Source organism: Mauremys reevesii, linkage group 17 (genome assembly GCF_016161935.1).
Source record: "Mauremys reevesii isolate NIE-2019 linkage group 17, ASM1616193v1, whole genome shotgun sequence".
Lineage (NCBI taxonomy): Eukaryota > Metazoa > Chordata > Testudines > Geoemydidae > Mauremys > Mauremys reevesii.
The window spans coordinates 9,990,505-10,007,746 of NC_052639.1; the positions used below are offsets into that span (position 1 = coordinate 9,990,505).

General features: G+C 47.2%; 6 non-coding genes across 6 annotated transcripts; all 6 read left to right on the forward strand.

Moving 5' to 3' along the window:
- Positions 1-1,327: 1,327 nt before the first annotated feature.
- Positions 1,328-1,400, forward strand: TRNAE-UUC. Its single transcript has one exon. It is a non-coding gene; the product is annotated as a tRNA-Glu (tRNA).
- Positions 1,401-5,323: 3,923 nt separating this feature from the next.
- On the forward strand, positions 5,324-5,432 carry TRNAL-CAA. Its single transcript has 2 exons — positions 5,324-5,361; positions 5,387-5,432. It is a non-coding gene; the product is annotated as a tRNA-Leu (tRNA).
- Positions 5,433-6,664: 1,232 nt separating this feature from the next.
- TRNAK-CUU lies at positions 6,665-6,737 on the forward strand. The gene has a single exon. It is a non-coding gene; the product is annotated as a tRNA-Lys (tRNA).
- Positions 6,738-7,385: 648 nt separating this feature from the next.
- Positions 7,386-7,458, forward strand: TRNAE-UUC. The gene has a single exon. It is a non-coding gene; the product is annotated as a tRNA-Glu (tRNA).
- A 3,919-nt stretch (positions 7,459-11,377) lies between these two features.
- Positions 11,378-11,486, forward strand: TRNAL-CAA. Its single transcript has 2 exons — positions 11,378-11,415; positions 11,441-11,486. It is a non-coding gene; the product is annotated as a tRNA-Leu (tRNA).
- Positions 11,487-12,722: 1,236 nt separating this feature from the next.
- Positions 12,723-12,795, forward strand: TRNAK-CUU. The gene has a single exon. It is a non-coding gene; the product is annotated as a tRNA-Lys (tRNA).
- The last annotated feature ends 4,447 nt before the right edge of the window (positions 12,796-17,242 follow it).

Consider the following 17,242-nt stretch of genomic DNA (forward strand, 5'->3'; position numbering starts at 1 on the left):
GAAGCAGCCAAAATGCTCGAACCCCCACCTGCTTCTCTTGGACCGCTGGCAACATGGTATTTGCACAGGAGCCGCAAGCCCGTCTTTCCTGTCTTTGTCTATCCCGGCCCCTTCCCCCCAAATGCTTTCATCGGACGCTGGAGGGACCTAAGGACCTGCAGGTTCCCGCACCCACCTCCTAAAGCAAACAGTCCTTCCCTTCTCTGACATTCCTGGAGCCGCACATCCTTGGAAGAGTTTTACCCCAGGGGGTTCTGATTCCCTGCGAAAAGATGTGTCTGGCGGCCGGCGGGGAACTGTCTTCTCTGCCCCCTCTTTGGGCGCTGAGAAGCTTTTTCTGAGAAACAGCACCTCCTCCTGCTGGGAGAATCCTAAATTCCACCCTCCCACCCAGGTTTCTCTGAGCAGCTGCTAGATGATTTTCCCACTTCTCTGGTCTAGACACCAGCATCTAACTAGCCTTGGAACGGGCCCTGTTTGCTAGCTGGAGAGCGAAGGAACCAGGAAAGAAGGCAAATGTCAGGAAACGAATCTCAGCACGCAAAGAAACTTCCTTCGCTCTTCTTTTGCACTGTCTGTGCCTTTGCTACCCCTTGAGGCCTAGGCCAACTAGCTCAGTCGGTAAAGCATGAGACTCTTAATCTCAGAGTCGTGGGTTCAAGCCCCACATTGGGCGTTTCATCTTGCACTCTTCGACATCACTCTCTCCCTTAGAGTCTCAGAGCATAACGGAATCCACTCTTTGTCCTCTCAACCAGCTGAGGCGGTCTCGGACCTTTAGTACATCATGAAGACAAGACACATTGACAATTCCATGGTCCTAAGAGAGTTGAGTCTCTTCTAGCCCAGGCAAGAGAGGGAAAAATAACCTTTCAGAAGCTGATTGCCCCCCTCCCCCTGAGCAGCCATCTAGAGCTTCTCTACTTATTTCTATATCTTCGCCAGCGCTCAGTAGTTGAGATAACTGCTTCTTTCTCAAATCCTCCACCAGCCCTCTTCATTGGGATGGAGATTGCTTAAGGCTGACGATTCCACCACATCTTATTCATCCCTCATACATTTCTGTAAGCCCATGGAGAGTAAAACAAGATAGCAACAAAACTGTTTTTTTTTAAAAAAAAGACATGGCCTCAATGTATAACAATACTGGAAATTGTCTTAATATGTTTTCTGTTTCTTTTTCATATCAGTGCTAAAAATAGGAAGGGAACCGTAAGGAAACGAAGAGCTCAGAGCTTGTGTTAACCTCCTTTGAAGACGAACGAATGGCCTCAGTTGGACAGAAAGTAGGCCTAGAAAGTTATGCCCAACCCTTCCAACTGTCATCTCCTGGGTGGTCTAGTGGTTAGGATTTGGCGCTTTCACCGCCACGGCCCGGGGTTCGATTCCCGGTCAGGGAGTTATCTTCTTCAACAAAAGTCTACCTTGCCTTCCTCGCTTGGAGTTCAACCAGAAGAATGCAACTTCCTGGCCTCCTTCAGAATGCTCGGAAACTCTTTAGAGGCCATGGGGAAAGCAAAGCTTCCAACTACTACAATATGGCTATCTGCCCCTTAAAGCCCAGCCTCTGCACCCTTTTACACAAATACACTTACTTGTGCAAACAATTTAGTTTTTCCTTCTTACCGAGCCTAACCTAAATTAGAACAACATTGCACTTTGACCCAAGATCTTTTTCTTTTCTTTTCACTTTTCTTGGTGAAACCAAACCAAACCAAACAATCATTTTGGGTCCACCAAAATATTTCACTAAATATAATATTCATCCAAAACCTTTCACCCAGCGCTATATACAAGTCTTTGGAAGTAACCACCCCGGAGAAAGATCATTAAGCTTTTCCATTCCTAAGATCTAGCCGCTGAAGGCTTCTGAGCATGGGCTATGGGCCTTTCACCTCTAGGCCAGTGGTTACCCTCTTGCTCAGGTGGCTACTGATGAAAGGCAACGTGGTTTAGTGGCAGATCCATTTCAGCCTCCCCCTTCCAATGTCTACAGGAGGGTGTTTGTTTCGCAGTGCATCTAAGAATCAAATCAATTCTCTTGAAACCTCAACCTGGAATCAAGGTGATTGTAGGTCAAGGAAGGAAGGTTTTGTTCATCCTGTTCTAGTAAATGCTCAAAGTTGCGATGCTTCTTGGAGCTTCCAGACACATTGGCCAGAATTTTCAGAAGGTCTCACACCCACCGCTAGGGCCAGATTTGCAGAAGAACTAGGCTCCCAGTTAGGCACTAAAATCTTTAGCCAGATTGTCAAAAAGGCTCAACCTATTTTTCCAAAAGATGAGTTATTTTGGAAAAAAGGCTTGTAAAGATTGTGGGTGCTGGTTACTTGTCTATGTGGCCCACACTGCTGGAGTTGGAGGTTCACCATTGTTTTCTCAGAATGCGGTGTCCGTAGTCTGCCTCAGTTCTGGTGTCCATCTTTTATTCTCCTAATAAATCAGCAGGGAGACTAAAACAACATCGGACTCACAGGGCTCCCGGAAACCTGCCAATTTGGCTCACGGTGAAGGTGTATACAAATCATCTGTGCTGTAGAAGGGCTCTGGGAGTTGAAAGAGTTGTGAATTTAACCCTCTAGGTTTCGGGCCTAATCTGAAACTGTTTCAAAACCAATTCCTTAAATAGACCATAGTTTGAAGCATCAGCAATAGGCATCTTACTGAATATATCCAGAGCTTTCCCAGCCAATTTGGCAACCAAAGTTGTCATCTTCCCTTTCCCGAATAAGCACTTTGTCTGTCCTCCGGGCAACACGCTTAAAAATCACTACCAGTGTCTCAAAGCAATCAGCTGTGCACATATCCTGCTCGACTACGCCACTGTGATGGGTTCGGTCACAGAGATCCCCTTGGGACTGAAATTACTTCGAGCCCGTTTTCCCTGCCAGCTTGGGACTCCAGAACCCTGCCTTGTTGAGCCAGACACCCTAGCCTGCTGCAACACAGACCCAGGCTCTGGGCCACACTCCCAAAGCTGCAGACTTTAACTCAAAACAGCTCAGCACCTGTCTCCAGCACCCAGCTCCCAGTGGGATCCAAAACCCCAAATAAATCCCTTGTACTCTCTATAAAGCTTATACAGGGTAAATTCCTAAATTCTTCACCCTCTAGATCACTGATAGAGAGAGATGCACAGCTGTTTGCTCCCCCAGGGATTAATCACTTCCTCTGGGTTTATTAATAAACAAAAGTCATTTTTATTAAGGTTAAAAAGTAGGAGTGAAGTGATTTCAAGTAATAACAGACAGAACAAAGGAAGTCACCAAGCAAACTAAAACAAAACACGCAAGCCTAAGCCTAATACATTAAGAAACTGATTCCAGGGAATAGCTCACCCTCAGAGGTGTTCCAATCAGCTTCTTTCACAGACTAGACTCCTGCCTAGTCTGGGCCCAATCCTTTCCCCTGCTTCGGTCTTTGTTACTTCCAGCAGACATCTTAGGTTTTCTCATGACTGGCAGGGTTTTCTCATGACTGGCAGCCCCTTTGTCCTGCTTCACCCCCTTTTATAGCTTTGGCATAAGGCGGGAATCTTTTGTCTCTCTGGGTCCTCACCCTTCCTTCTAAACGGAAAAATACCAGATTTAAGATGGATTCCACTATCGTGGTCTCTGTAAGACCCCCTAGTTTCCATTCTTCCTGGGTTGGCCCACACGTACACAGGAAGGTTTGCAGGTCAATAAACCATTTACAACCAATTGTCAATGGGAGCCGTCAAGGTTTTAAACCGCCATTAGTGGCCCACGCTTTGCACAATTACAATAGGACCTCAGAGTTAGACTTCATATTTCCAGCTTCAGAGACAAGAATGAGACATGCATACAAATGGAGGCATATATTCAGTAGGTTAGAACCTTTGTTATGATACCTTACAAGAGACCTTTTGCATCAAGCATATTCCACTTACATCATACTCACACTTATAAGCATCTTTTCATACAACGTATGGAGTGCAACGTCACCGGGTGCCCTACCTACCCTGCTTTCGCTGCTTCCTGATGGCACAGAATTGACAACAAAAGAGCCAGGCTAGGAGGCTTCTAAAACCGAGAGAGCTGTTCTATCGCGTCCACATCCTCTCAGGAGGTGTCAAACCCCCTCTCTCCGTTTCCATCCCCCAAATCCTATCAGCTCAATGAGTTTTGTCCCTGGAAGAGCCTCGAGGGAGGCAGAAGAAGCGGAGAGGATTGCGTTGGGGGTAACTAAAACAGAGACGAGTTGTTCCTCTTGGGATTTTGGTGTGTTTCCCTGGTGATCCTGACGGAGGAACGGGAAGCATAATTCCATTTTTTTTCAATGCCTCGGATTGGGTTCAGCTGGTGAACTCTCTGCTCTTGTTCTCACAGGGGAATGGAGACTGGACCGGTTTCCCAATTTGGACAGAAAGTGGCTTGCCAAAGCCGAGGAGAGCCTGCTTCCTGCCTGCACCGAGTTGACAAACTGGGAAGCCAAAGCTGAGAGACCCGTGACGAAGTCAGAGTGCTATCCGCTCACATGGAGGGGAGCACAAGCCCTCCTGGGTTTCTCTGCCCAAATTATAATCAGTTGAGTGATTTTCCTGGATGAGCCTCTAGGTAGGCAGAAGAAGAAGTGAAGAGGGTTGCGATGGGGTAAATGAAAACCGAGGACTCTTCCTCTTGAGATGTCTTTGTCTTGCTCTTGTGATTCTGATGGATGAACCTAAAGCGTCATTTGAGCGTGTTTCAGTGCTTTTCCTCGGGCTCAGGTTGTGATGCTGAGCACAGGGGTTCCTTCACTCGCTCTGCTTGGACCCTCTGTAATGGGGAACGGACCAGCTTTGAAAGAGCCTAGTGGAGCTGAACGAAAACAGCAGTAAACATCCAGGTTCACCCTAGATTAATCTTTTGTCCCCAATTTTCTTGGGAAACAAAACAAAAACAAGGTTTTCTTAAGAACTCAACACCCATTCAGGCTCCAAACTCTTTTGCAAGATTTCCAGAAGGGCTCAACACCCTGAGTGCTGAGCTAGTTTGGGAAAAAAACCCAAACAAGGCCGGTACCGATTGTGAGTGCTGGCTGCTTGACTCTGTGGCCCACCGTGCTGGAGTTTGAGGTTCTCATTAAGCTAAGTGTCTCTATTCTGCCTCTGTCCTAGTGTCCATCTAATAAGTGAGGGGGGGAGATTAGAACACCTCAGAAGGCACAGGGTTGTAGGAAACCTGAAACTTTAGATGAGGGTGATGGTGTCTAAAACCAGATGTGATGTAGGTGTTGAACGAGAGATGCTGTCTTGGCCTTCTTGAGCGGCTCATACAATATTGAAGAAAAGGAGGGTTGAGAGAGCTGCTTTTGTTCCAGCGTCAGGATGGCCGAGTGGTCTAAGGCGCCAGACTCAAGGCTCTGTCTTTCCCACAACTGGGGCTTCTGGTCTCCTGCAGGAGGCGTGGGTTCAAATCCCACTCCTGACACAGCCTCTTGATTCCACCTCAAGAGGTGGCCTGGTTTCAATTGCCCTTGTAACATATTGGAAGAGCCCTTGTTTAGGAGCTTTCTTAGAGTAGCGGCAAGAGAAGTTAGAGGGAATCGTAAATACCTTCGGAATCCATGCGCTCAAGGCACCTAGTTGGGTAAATTCCAGTTTATTCCCCACCAGAAAGTTGGCATTGCTTGATCTTGGGCAGGTATGGGTGTCAAACATATACAGGTGGAGGAAGAAGGGAGCAGTACAGTAGACACTGATAAAGGGAAGGTAAGACTCTTAGTCTCAGGGTTTGGGCTTGAGCCCTAAACTGGGTGCTCTACGTACTCTGGTTTGGCTGCTTCATGAGGGCACAGAATTCACAACATAGGGAGCAGAGACAGGAGGCAGCTACAACCAAGAGCCCTGTTAGATTGTGTCAACATCCTATCAGGAGGTCTCAAAGGTCCATTCCCCTCAGGGGTTAAGAGCTGGAACCCCTGTGCTCAGGGTCACAACCTTAGCCCAACCAAAGGCACTGAAACAAACTCAAATGATGCTTCAGCTTCCTCCTCAGCATCACGAGACCAACACAAAGAAAACTCCCGAGGAACGGGGCTCTGAGCATTGCCAGGTTGTGAGTTCCGTGCCCTCAGGAAGCAGCCAAAATGCTCGAACCCCCACCCGCTTCTCTTGGACTGCTGGCAACATGGTGTTTGCACAGGAGCCGCAAGCCCGTCTTTCCTGTCTTTGTCTATCCGGCCCCTTCCCCAAATGCTTTCATCGGACGCTGGAGGGACCTAAGGACCTGCAGGTTCCCGCACCCACCTCCTAAAGCAAACAGTCCTTCCCTTCTCTGACATTCCTGGAGCCGCACATCCTTGGAAGAGTTTTACCCCAGGGGGTTCTGATTCCCTGCGAAAAGATGTGTCTGGTGGCCGGCGGGTTACTGTCTTCTCTGCCCCCTCTTTGGGCGCTGAGAAACAGCACCTCCTCCTGCTGGGAGAATCCTAAATTCCACCCTCCCACCCAGGTTTCTCTGAGCAGCTGCTAGATGATTTTCCCACTTCTCTGGTCTAGACACCAGCATCTAACTAGCCTTGGAACAGGCCCTGTTTGCTAGCTGGTGAGCGAAGGAACCAGGAAAGAAGGCAAATGTCAGGAAACGAATCTCAGCACGCAAAGAAACTTCCTTCGCTCTTCTTTTGCACTGTCTGTGCCTTTGCTACCCCTTGAGGCCTAGCCCGACTAGCTCAGTCGGTAGAGCATGAGACTCTTAATCTCAGGGTCGTGGGTTCAAGCCCCACGTTGGGCGTTTCATCTTGCACTCTTCGACATCACTCTCTCCCTTAGAGTCTCAGAGCATAACGGAATCCACTCTTTGTCCTCTCAACCAGCTGAGGCGGTCTCGGACCTTTAGTACATCATGAAGACAAGACACATTGACAATTCCATGGTCCTAAGAGAGTTGAGTCTCTTCTAGCCCAGGCAAGAGAGGGAAAAAATAACCTTTCAGAAGCTGATTGCCCCCCTCCCCCTGAGCAGCCATCTAGAGCTTCTCTACTTATTTCTATATCTTCGCCAGCGCTCAGTAGTTGAGATAACTGCTTCTTTCTCAAATCCTCCACCAGCCCTCTTCATTGGGATGGAGATTGCTTAAGGCTGACGATTCCACCACATCTTATTCATCCCTCATACATTTCTGTAAGCCCATGGAGAGTAAAACAAGATAGCAACAAAACTGTTTTTTTTTAAAAAAAAGACATGGCCTCAATGTATAACAATACTGGAAATTGTCTTAATATGTTTTCTGTTTCTTTTTCATATCAGTGCTAAAAATAGGAAGGGAACCGTAAGGAAACGAAGAGCTCAGAGCTTGTGTTAACCTCCTTTGAAGACAGACGAATGGCCTCAGTTGGACAGAAAGTAGGCCTAGAAAGTTATGCCCAACCCCCAACTGTCATCTCCTGGTGGTCTAGTGGTTAGGATTTGGCGCTTTCACCGCCACGGCCCGGGTTCGATTCCCGGTCAGGGAGTTATTCTCTTCAACAAAAGTCTACCTTGCCTTCCTCGCTTGGAGTTCAACCAGAAGAATGCAACTTCCTGGCCTCCTTCAGAATGCTCAGAAACTCTTTAGAGGCCATGGGAAAGCAAAGCTTCCAACTACTACAATATGGCTATCTGCCCCTTAAAGCCCAGCCTCTGCACCCTTTTACACAAATACACTTACTTGTGCAAACAATTTAGTTTTCCTTCTTACCGAGCCTAACCTAAATTAGAACAACATTGCACTTTGACCCAAGATCTTTTCTTTTCTTTTCACTTTTCTTGGTGAAACCAAACCAAACCAAACAATCATTTTGGGTCCACCAAAATATTTCACTAAATATAATATTCATCCAAAACCTTTCACCCAGCGCTATATACAAGTCTTTGGAAGTAACACCCGGAGAAAGATCATTAAGCTTTTCCATTCCGAAGATCTAGCCGCTGAAGGCTTCTGAGCATGGGCTATGGGCCTTTCACCTCTAGGCCAGTGCTTACCCTCTTGCTCAGGTGGCTACTGATGAAAGGCAACGTGGTTTAGTGGCAGATCCATTTCAGCCTCCCCTTCCAATGTCTACAGGAGGGTGTTTGTTTCGCAGTGCATCTAAGAATCAAATCAATTCTCTTGAAACCTCAACCTGGAATCAAGGTGATTGTAGGTCAAGGAAGGAAGGTTTTGTTCATCCTGTTCTAGTAAATGCTCAAAGTTGCGATGCTTCTTGGAGCTTCCAGACACATTGGCCAGAATTTTCAGAAGGTCTCACACCCACCGCTAGGGCCAGATTTGCAGAAGAACTAGGCTCCCAGTTAGGCACTAAAATCTTTAGCCAGATTGTCAAAAGGCTCAACCTATTTTTCCAAAAGATGAGTTATTTTGGAAAAAGCTTGTAAAGATTGTGGGTGCTGGTTACTTGTCTATGTGGCCCACACTGCTGGAGTTGGAGGTTCACCATTGTTTTCTCAGAATGCGGTGTCCGTAGTCTGCCTCAGTTCTGGTGTCCATCTTTTATTCGCCTAATAAATCAGCAGGAGACTAAAACAACATCGGACTCACAGGGCTCCCGAAACCTGCCAATTTGGCTCACGGTGAAGGTGTATACAAATCATCTGTGCTGTAGAAGGGCTCTGGGAGTTGAAAGAGTTGTGAATTTAACCCTCTAGGTTTCGGGCCTAATCTGAAACTGTTTCAAAACCAATTCCTTAAATAGACCATAGTTTGAAGCATCAGCAATAGGCATCTTACTGAATATATCCAGAGCTTTCCCAGCCAATTTGGCAACCAAAGTTGTCATCTTCCCTTTCCCGAATAAGCACTTTGTCTGTCCTCCGGGCAACACGCTTAAAAATCACTACCAGTGTCTCAAAGCAATCAGCTGTGCACATATCCTGCTCGACTACGCCACTGTGATGGGTTCGGTCACAGAGATCCCCTTGGGACTGAAATTACTTCGAGCCCGTTTTCCCTGCCAGCTTGGGACTCCAGAACCCTGCCTTGTTGAGCCAGACACCTAGCCTGCTGCAACACAGACCCAAGCTCTGGGCCACACTCCCAAAGCTGCAGACTTTAACTCAAAACAGCTCAGCACCTGTCTCCAGCACCCAGCTCCCAGTGGGATCCAAAACCCCAAATAAATCCCTTGTACTCTCTATAAAGCTTATACAGGGTAAATTCCTAAATTCTTCACCCTCTAGATCACTGATAGAGAGAGATGCACAGCTGTTTGCTCCCCCAGGGATTAATCACTTCCTCTGGGTTTATTAATAAACAAAAGTCATTTTTATTAAGGTTAAAAAGTAGGAGTGAAGTGATTTCAAGTAATAACAGACAGAACAAAGGAAGTCACCAAGCAAACTAAAACAAAACACGCAAGCCTAAGCCTAATACATTAAGAAACTGATTCCAGGGAATAGCTCACCCTCAGAGGTGTTCCAATCAGCTTCTTTCACAGACTAGACTCCTGCCTAGTCTGGGCCCAATCCTTTCCCCTGCTTCGGTCTTTGTTACTTCCAGCAGACATCTTAGGTTTTCTCATGACTGGCAGGGGTTTTCTCATGACTGGCAGCCCCTTTGTCCTGCTTCACCCCCTTTTATAGCTTTGGCATAAGGCAGGAATCTTTTGTCTCTCTGGGTCCTCACCCTTCCTTCTAAACGGAAAAATACCAGATTTAAGATGGATTCCACTATCGTGGTCTCTGTAAGACCCCCTAGTTTCCATTCTTCCTGGGTTGGCCCACACGTACACAGGAAGGTTTGCAGGTCAATAAACCATTTACAACCAATTGTCAATGGGAGCCGTCAAGGTTTTAAACCGCCATTAGTGGCCCACGCTTTGCACAATTACAATAGGACCTCAGAGTTAGACTTCATATTTCCAGCTTCAGAGACAAGAATGAGACATGCATACAAATGGAGGCATATATTCAGTAGGTTAGAACCTTTGTTATGATACCTTACAAGAGACCTTTTGCATCAAGCATATTCCACTTACATCATACTCACACTTATAAGCATCTTTTCATACAACGTATGGAGTGCAACGTCACCGGGTGCCCTACCTACCCTGCTTTCGCTGCTTCCTGATGGCACAGAATTGACAACAAAAGAGCCAGGCTAGGAGGCTTCTAAAACCGAGAGAGCTGTTCTATCGCGTCCACATCCTCTCAGGAGGTGTCAAACCCCCTCTCTCCGTTTCCATCCCCCAAATCCTATCAGCTCAATGAGTTTTGTCCCTGGAAGAGCCTCGAGGGAGGCAGAAGAAGCGGAGAGGATTGCGTTGGGGGTAACTAAAACAGAGACGAGTTGTTCCTCTTGGGATTTTGGTGTGTTTCCCTGGTGATCCTGACGGAGGAACGGGAAGCATAATTCCATTTTTTTTCAATGCCTCGGATTGGGTTCAGCTGGTGAACTCTCTGCTCTTGTTCTCACAGGGGAATGGAGACTGGACCGGTTTCCCAATTTGGACAGAAAGTGGCTTGCCAAAGCCGAGGAGAGCCTGCTTCCTGCCTGCACCGAGTTGACAAACTGGGGAAGCCAAAGCTGATAGACCCGTGAGCGAAGTCAGAGTGCTATCCGCTCACATGGAGGGGGAGCACAAGCCCTCCCTGGGTTTCTCTGCCCAAATTATAATCAGTTGAGTGATTTTCCTGGATGAGCCTCTAGGTAGGCAGAAGAAGAAGTGAAGAGGGTTGCGATGGGGTAAATGAAAACCGAGGACTCTTCCTCTTGAGATGTCTTTGTCTTGCTCTTGTGATTCTGATGGATGAACCTAAAGCGTCATTTGAGCGTGTTTCAGTGCTTTTCCTCGGGCTCAGGTTGTGATGCTGAGCACAGGGGTTCCTTCACTCGCTCTGCTTGGACCCTCTGTAATGGGGAACGGACCAGCTTTCGAAAGAGCCTAGTGGAGCTGAACGAAAACAGCAGTAAACATCCAGGTTCACCCTAGATTAATCTTTTGTCCCCAATTTTCTTGGTGAAACAAAACAAAAACAAGGTTTTCTTAAGAACTCAACACCCATTCAGGCTCCAAACTCTTTTGCAAGATTTCCAGAAGGGCTCAACACCCTGAGTGCTGAGCTAGTTTGGGAAAAAAACCCAAACAAGGCCGGTACCAATTGTGAGTGCTGGCTGCTTGACTCTGTGGCCCACCGTGCTGGAGTTTGAGGTTCTCATTAAGCTAAGTGTCTCTATTCTGCCTCTGTCCTAGTGTCCATCTAATAAGTGAGGGGGGGAGATTAGAACACCTCAGAAGGCACAGGGTTGTAGGAAACCTGAAACTTTAGATGAGGGTGATGGTGTCTAAAAACCAGATGTGATGTAGGTGTTGAACGAGAGATGCTGTCTTGGCCTTCTTGAGCGGCTCATACAATATTGAAGAAAAGGAGGGTTGAGAGAGCTGCTTTTGTTCCAGCGTCAGGATGGCCGAGTGGTCTAAGGCGCCAGACTCAAGGCTCTGTCTTTCCCACAACTGGGGCTTCTGGTCTCCTGCAGGAGGCGTGGGTTCAAATCCCACTCCTGACACAGCCTCTTGATTCCACCTCAAGAGGTGGCCTGGTTTCAATTGCCCTTGTAACATATTGGAAGAGCCCTTGTTTAGGAGCTTTCTTAGAGTAGCGGCAAGAGAAGTTAGAGGGAATCGTAAATACCTTCGGAATCCATGCGCTCAAGGCACCTAGTTGGGTAAATTCCAGTTTATTCCCCACCAGAAAGTTGGCATTGCTTGATCTTGGGCAGGTATGGGTGTCAAACATATACAGGTGGAGGAAGAAGGGAGCAGTACAGTAGACACTGATAAAGGGAAGGTAAGACTCTTAGTCTCAGGGTTTGGGCTTGAGCCCTAAACTGGGTGCTCTACGTACTCTGGTTTGGCTGCTTCATGAGGGCACAGAATTCACAACATAGGGAGCAGAGACAGGAGGCAGCTACAACCAAGAGCCCTGTTAGATTGTGTCAACATCCTATCAGGAGGTCTCAAAGGTCCATTCCCCTCAGGGGTTAAGAGCTGGAACCCCTGTGCTCAGGGTCACAACCTTAGCCCAACCAAAGGCACTGAAACAAACTCAAATGATGCTTCAGCTTCCTCCCTCAGCATCACGAGACCAACACAAAGAAAACTCCCGAGGAACGGGGCTCTGAGCATTGCCAGGTTGTGAGTTCCGTGCCCTCAGGAAGCAGCCAAAATGCTCGAACCCCCACCCGCTTCTCTTGGACTGCTGGCAACATGGTGTTTGCACAGGAGCCGCAAGCCCGTCTTTTCTGTCTTTGTCTATCCCGGCCCCTTCCCCCCAAATGCTTTCATCGGACGCTGGAGGGACCTAAGGACCTGCAGGTTCCCGCACCCACCTCCTAAAGCAAACAGTCCTTCCCTTCTCTGACATTCCTGGAGCCGCACATCCTTGGAAGAGTTTTACCCCAGGGGGTTCTGATTCCCTGCGAAAAGATGTGTCTGGTGGCCGGCGGGTTACTGTCTTCTCTGCCCCCTCTTTGGGCGCTGAGAAACAGCACCTCCTCCTGCTGGGAGAATCCTAAATTCCACCCTCCCACCCAGGTTTCTCTGAGCAGCTGCTAGATGATTTTCCCACTTCTCTGGTCTAGACACCAGCATCTAACTAGCCTTGGAACGGGCCCTGTTTGCTAGCTGGAGAGCGAAGGAACCAGGAAAGAAGGCAAATGTCAGGAAACGAATCTCAGCACGCAAAGAAACTTCCTTCGCTCTTCTTTTGCACTGTCTGTGCCTTTGCTAGCCCTTGAGGCCTAGCCCGACTAGCTCAGTCGGTAGAGCATGAGACTCTTAATCTCAGGGTCGTGGGTTCAAGCCCCACGTTGGGCGTTTCATCTTGCACTCTTCGACATCACTCTCTCCCTTAGAGTCTCAGAGCATAACGGAATCCACTCTTTGTCCTCTCAACCAGCTGAGGCGGTCTCGGACCTTTAGTACATCATGAAGACAAGACACATTGACAATTCCATGGTCCTAAGAGAGTTGAGTCTCTTCTAGCCCAGGCAAGAGAGGGAAAAATAACCTTTCAGAAGCTGATTGCCCCCTCCCTGAGCAGCCATCTAGAGCTTCTCTACTTATTTCTATATCTTCGCCAGCGCTCAGTAGTTGAGATAACTGCTTCTTTCTCAAATCCTCCACCAGCCCTCTTCATTGGGATGGAGATTGCTTAAGGCTGACGATTCCACCACATCTTATTCATCCCTCATACATTTCTGTAAGCCCATGGAGAGTAATACAAGATAGCAACAAAACTGTTTTTTTTAAAAAATAAGTCATGGCCTCTATGTATAACAAGACTGGAACTTGTCTTAATATGTTTTCTGTTTCTTTTTCATATCAGTGCTAAAAATAGGAAGGGAACCGTAAGGAAACGAAGAGCTCAGAGCTTGTGTTAACCTCCTTTGAAGACAGACGAATGGCCTCAGTTGGACAGAAAGTAGGCCTAGAAAGTTATGCCCAACCCCCAACTGTCATCTCCCTGGTGGTCTAGTGGTTAGGATTTGGCGCTTTCACCGCCACGGCCCGGTTCGATTCCCGGTCAGGAGTTATCCTCTTCAACAAAAGTCTACCTTGTCTTCCTCGCTTGGAGTTCAACCAGAAGAATGCAACTTCCTGGCCTCCTTCAGAATGCTCAGAAACTCTTTAGAGGCCATGGGAAAGCAAAGCTTCCAACTACTACAATATGGCTATCTGCCCCTTAAAGCCCAGCCTCTGCACCCTTTTACACAAATACACTTACTTGTGCAAACAATTTAGTTTTTCCTTCTTACCGAGCCTAACCTAAATTAGAACAACATTGCACTTTGACCCACGATCTTTTCTTTTCTTTTCACTTTTCTTGGTGAAACCAAACCAAACCAAACAATCATTTTGGGTCCACCAAAATATTTCACTAAATATAATATTCATCCAAAACCTTTCACCCAGCGCTATATACAAGTCTTTGGAAGTAACACCCCGGAGAAAGATCATTAAGCTTTTCCATTCCTAAGATCTAGCCGCTGAAGGCTTCTGAGCATGGGCTATGGGCCTTTCACCTCTAGGCCAGTGCTTACCCTCTTGCTCAGGTGGCTACTGATGAAAGGCAACGTGGTTTAGTGGCAGATCCATTTCAGCCTCCCCCTTCCAATGTCTACAGGAGGGTGTTTGTTTCGCAGTGCATCTAAGAATCAAATCAATTCTCTTGAAACCTCAACCTGGAATCAAGGTGATTGTAGGTCAAGGAAGGAAGGTTTTGTTCATCCTGTTCTAGTAAATGCTCAAAGTTGCGATGCTTCTTGGAGCTTCCAGACACATTGGCCAGAATTTTCAGAAGGTCTCACACCCACCGCTAGGGCCAGATTTGCAGAAGAACTAGGCTCCCAGTTAGGCACTAAAATCTTTAGCCAGATTGTCAAAAAGGCTCAACCTATTTTTCCAAAAGATGAGTTATTTTGGAAAAAAGCTTGTAAAGATTGTGGGTGCTGGTTACTTGTCTATGTGGCCCACACTGCTGGAGTTGGAGGTTCACCATTGTTTTCTCAGAATGCGGTGTCCGTAGTCTGCCTCAGTTCTGGTGTCCATCTTTTATTCTCCTAATAAATCAGCAGGAGACTAAAACAACATCGGACTCACAGGGCTCCGGAAACCTGCCAATTTGGCTCACGGTGAAGGTGTATACAAATCATCTGTGCTGTAGAAGGGCTCTGGGAGTTGAAAGAGTTGTGAATTTAACCCTCTAGGTTTCGGGCCTAATCTGAAACTGTTTCAAAACCAATTCCTTAAATAGACCATAGTTTGAAGCATCAGCAATAGGCATCTTACTGAATATATCCAGAGCTTTCCCAGCCAATTTGGCAACCAAAGTTGTCATCTTCCCTTTCCCGAATAAGCACTTTGTCTGTCCTCCGGGCAACACGCTTAAAAATCACTACCAGTGTCTCAAAGCAATCAGCTGTGCACATATCCTGCTCGACTACGCCACTGTGATGGGTTCGGTCACAGAGATCCCCTTGGGACTGAAATTACTTCCGAGCCCGTTTTCCCTGCCAGCTTGGGACTCCAGAACCCTGCCTTGTTGAGCCAGACACCCTAGCCTGCTGCAACACAGACCCAAGCTCTGGGCCACACTCCCAAAGCTGCAGACTTTAACTCAAAACAGCTCAGCACCTGGCTCCAGCACCCAACTCCCGGTGGGATCCAAATAAACACCTTGTACTCTCTATAAAGCTTATACAGGGTAAATTCCTAAATTCTTCACCCTCTAGATCACTGATAGAGAGAGATGCACAGCTGTTTGCCCCCCCCCCAGGTATTAATCACTTACTCTGGGTTTATTAATAAACAAAAGTTATTTTTATTAAGTATAAAAAGTAGGAGTTAAGTGATTTCAAGTAATAACAGACAGAACAAAGGAAGTCACCAAGCAAACTAAAACAAAACACGCAAGCCTAAGCCTAATACATTAAGAAACTGATTCCAGGGAATAGCTCACCCTCAGAGGTGTTCCAATCAGCTTCTTTCACAGACTAGACTCCTGCCTAGTCTGGGCCCAATCCTTTCCCCTGCTTCGGTCTTTGTTACTTCCAGCAGACATCTTAGGTTTTCTCATGACTGGCAGGGGTTTTCTCATGACTGGCAGCCCCTTTGTCCTGCTTCACCCCCTTTTATAGCTTTGGCATAAGGCGGGAATCTTTTGTCTCTCTGGGTCCTCACCCTTCCTTCTAAACGGAAAAATACCAGATTTAAGATGGATTCCACTATCGTGGTCTCTGTAAGACCCCCTAGTTTCCATTCTTCCTGGGTTGGCCCACACGTACACAGGAAGGTTTGCAGGTCAATAAACCATTTACAACCAATTGTCAATGGGAGCCGTCAAGGTTTTAAACCGCCATTAGTGGCCCACGCTTTGCACAATTACAATAGGACCTCAGAGTTAGACTTCATATTTCCAGCTTCAGAGACAAGAATGAGACATGCATACAAATGGAGGCATATATTCAGTAGGTTAGAACCTTTGTTATGATACCTTACAAGAGACCTTTTGCATCAAGCATATTCCACTTACATCATACTCACACTTATAAGCATCTTTTCATACAACGTATGGAGTGCAACGTCACCGGGTGCCCTACCTACCCTGCTTTCGCTGCTTCCTGATGGCACAGAATTGACAACAAAGAGCCAGGCTAGGAGGCTTCTAAAACCGAGAGAGCTGTTCTATCGCGTCCACATCCTCTCAGGAGGTGTCAAACCCCCTCTCTCCGTTTCCATCCCCCAAATCCTATCAGCTCAATGAGTTTTGTCCCTGGAAGAGCCTCGAGGGAGGCAGAAGAAGCGGAGAGGATTGCGTTGGGGTAACTAAAACAGAGACGAGTTGTTCCTCTTGGGATTTTGGTGTGTTTCCTGGTGATCCTGACGGAGGAACGGGAAGCATAATTCCATTTTTTCAATGCCTCGGATTGGGTTCAGCTGGTGAACTCTCTGCTCTTGTTCTCACAGGGAATGGAGACTGGACCGGTTTCCCAATTTGGACAGAAAGTGGCTTGCCAAAGCCGAGGAGAGCCTGCTTCCTGCCTGCACCGAGTTGACAAACTGGGGAAGCCAAAGCTGATAGACCCGTGAAGCGAAGTCAGAGTGCTATCCGCTCACATGGAGGAGCACAAGCCCTCCTGGGTTTCTCTGCCCAAATTATAATCAGTTGAGTGATTTTCCTGGATGAGCCTCTAGGTAGGCAGAAGAAGAAGTGAAGAGGGTTGCGATGGGGTAAATGAAAACCGAGGACTCTTCCTCTTGAGATGTCTTTGTCTTGCTCTTGTGATTCTGATGGATGAACCTAAAGCGACATTGGAGCGGGTTTCAGTGCTTTTCCTCAGGCTCAGGTTGTGATGCTGAGCACAGGGTTCCTTCACTCGCTCTGCTTGGACCCTCTGTAATGGGGAACGGACCAGCTTTCGAAAGAGCCTAGTGGAGCTGAACGAAAACAGCAGTAAACATCCAGGTTCACCCTAGATTAATCTTTTGTCCCCAATTTTCTTGGGAAACAAAACAAAAACATGGTTTTCTTAAGAACTCAAGACCCATTCAGGCTCCAAACTCTTTTTCAAGATTTCCAGAAGGGCTCAACACCCTGAGTGCTGAGCTAGTTTGGGAAAAAAACCCAAACAAGGCCGGTACCGATTGTGAGTGCTGGCTGCTTGACTCTGTGGCCCACCGTGCTGGAGTTTGAGGTTCTCATTAAGCTAAGTGTCTCTATTCTGCCTCTGTCCTAGTGTCCATCTAATAAGTGAGGGGAGAT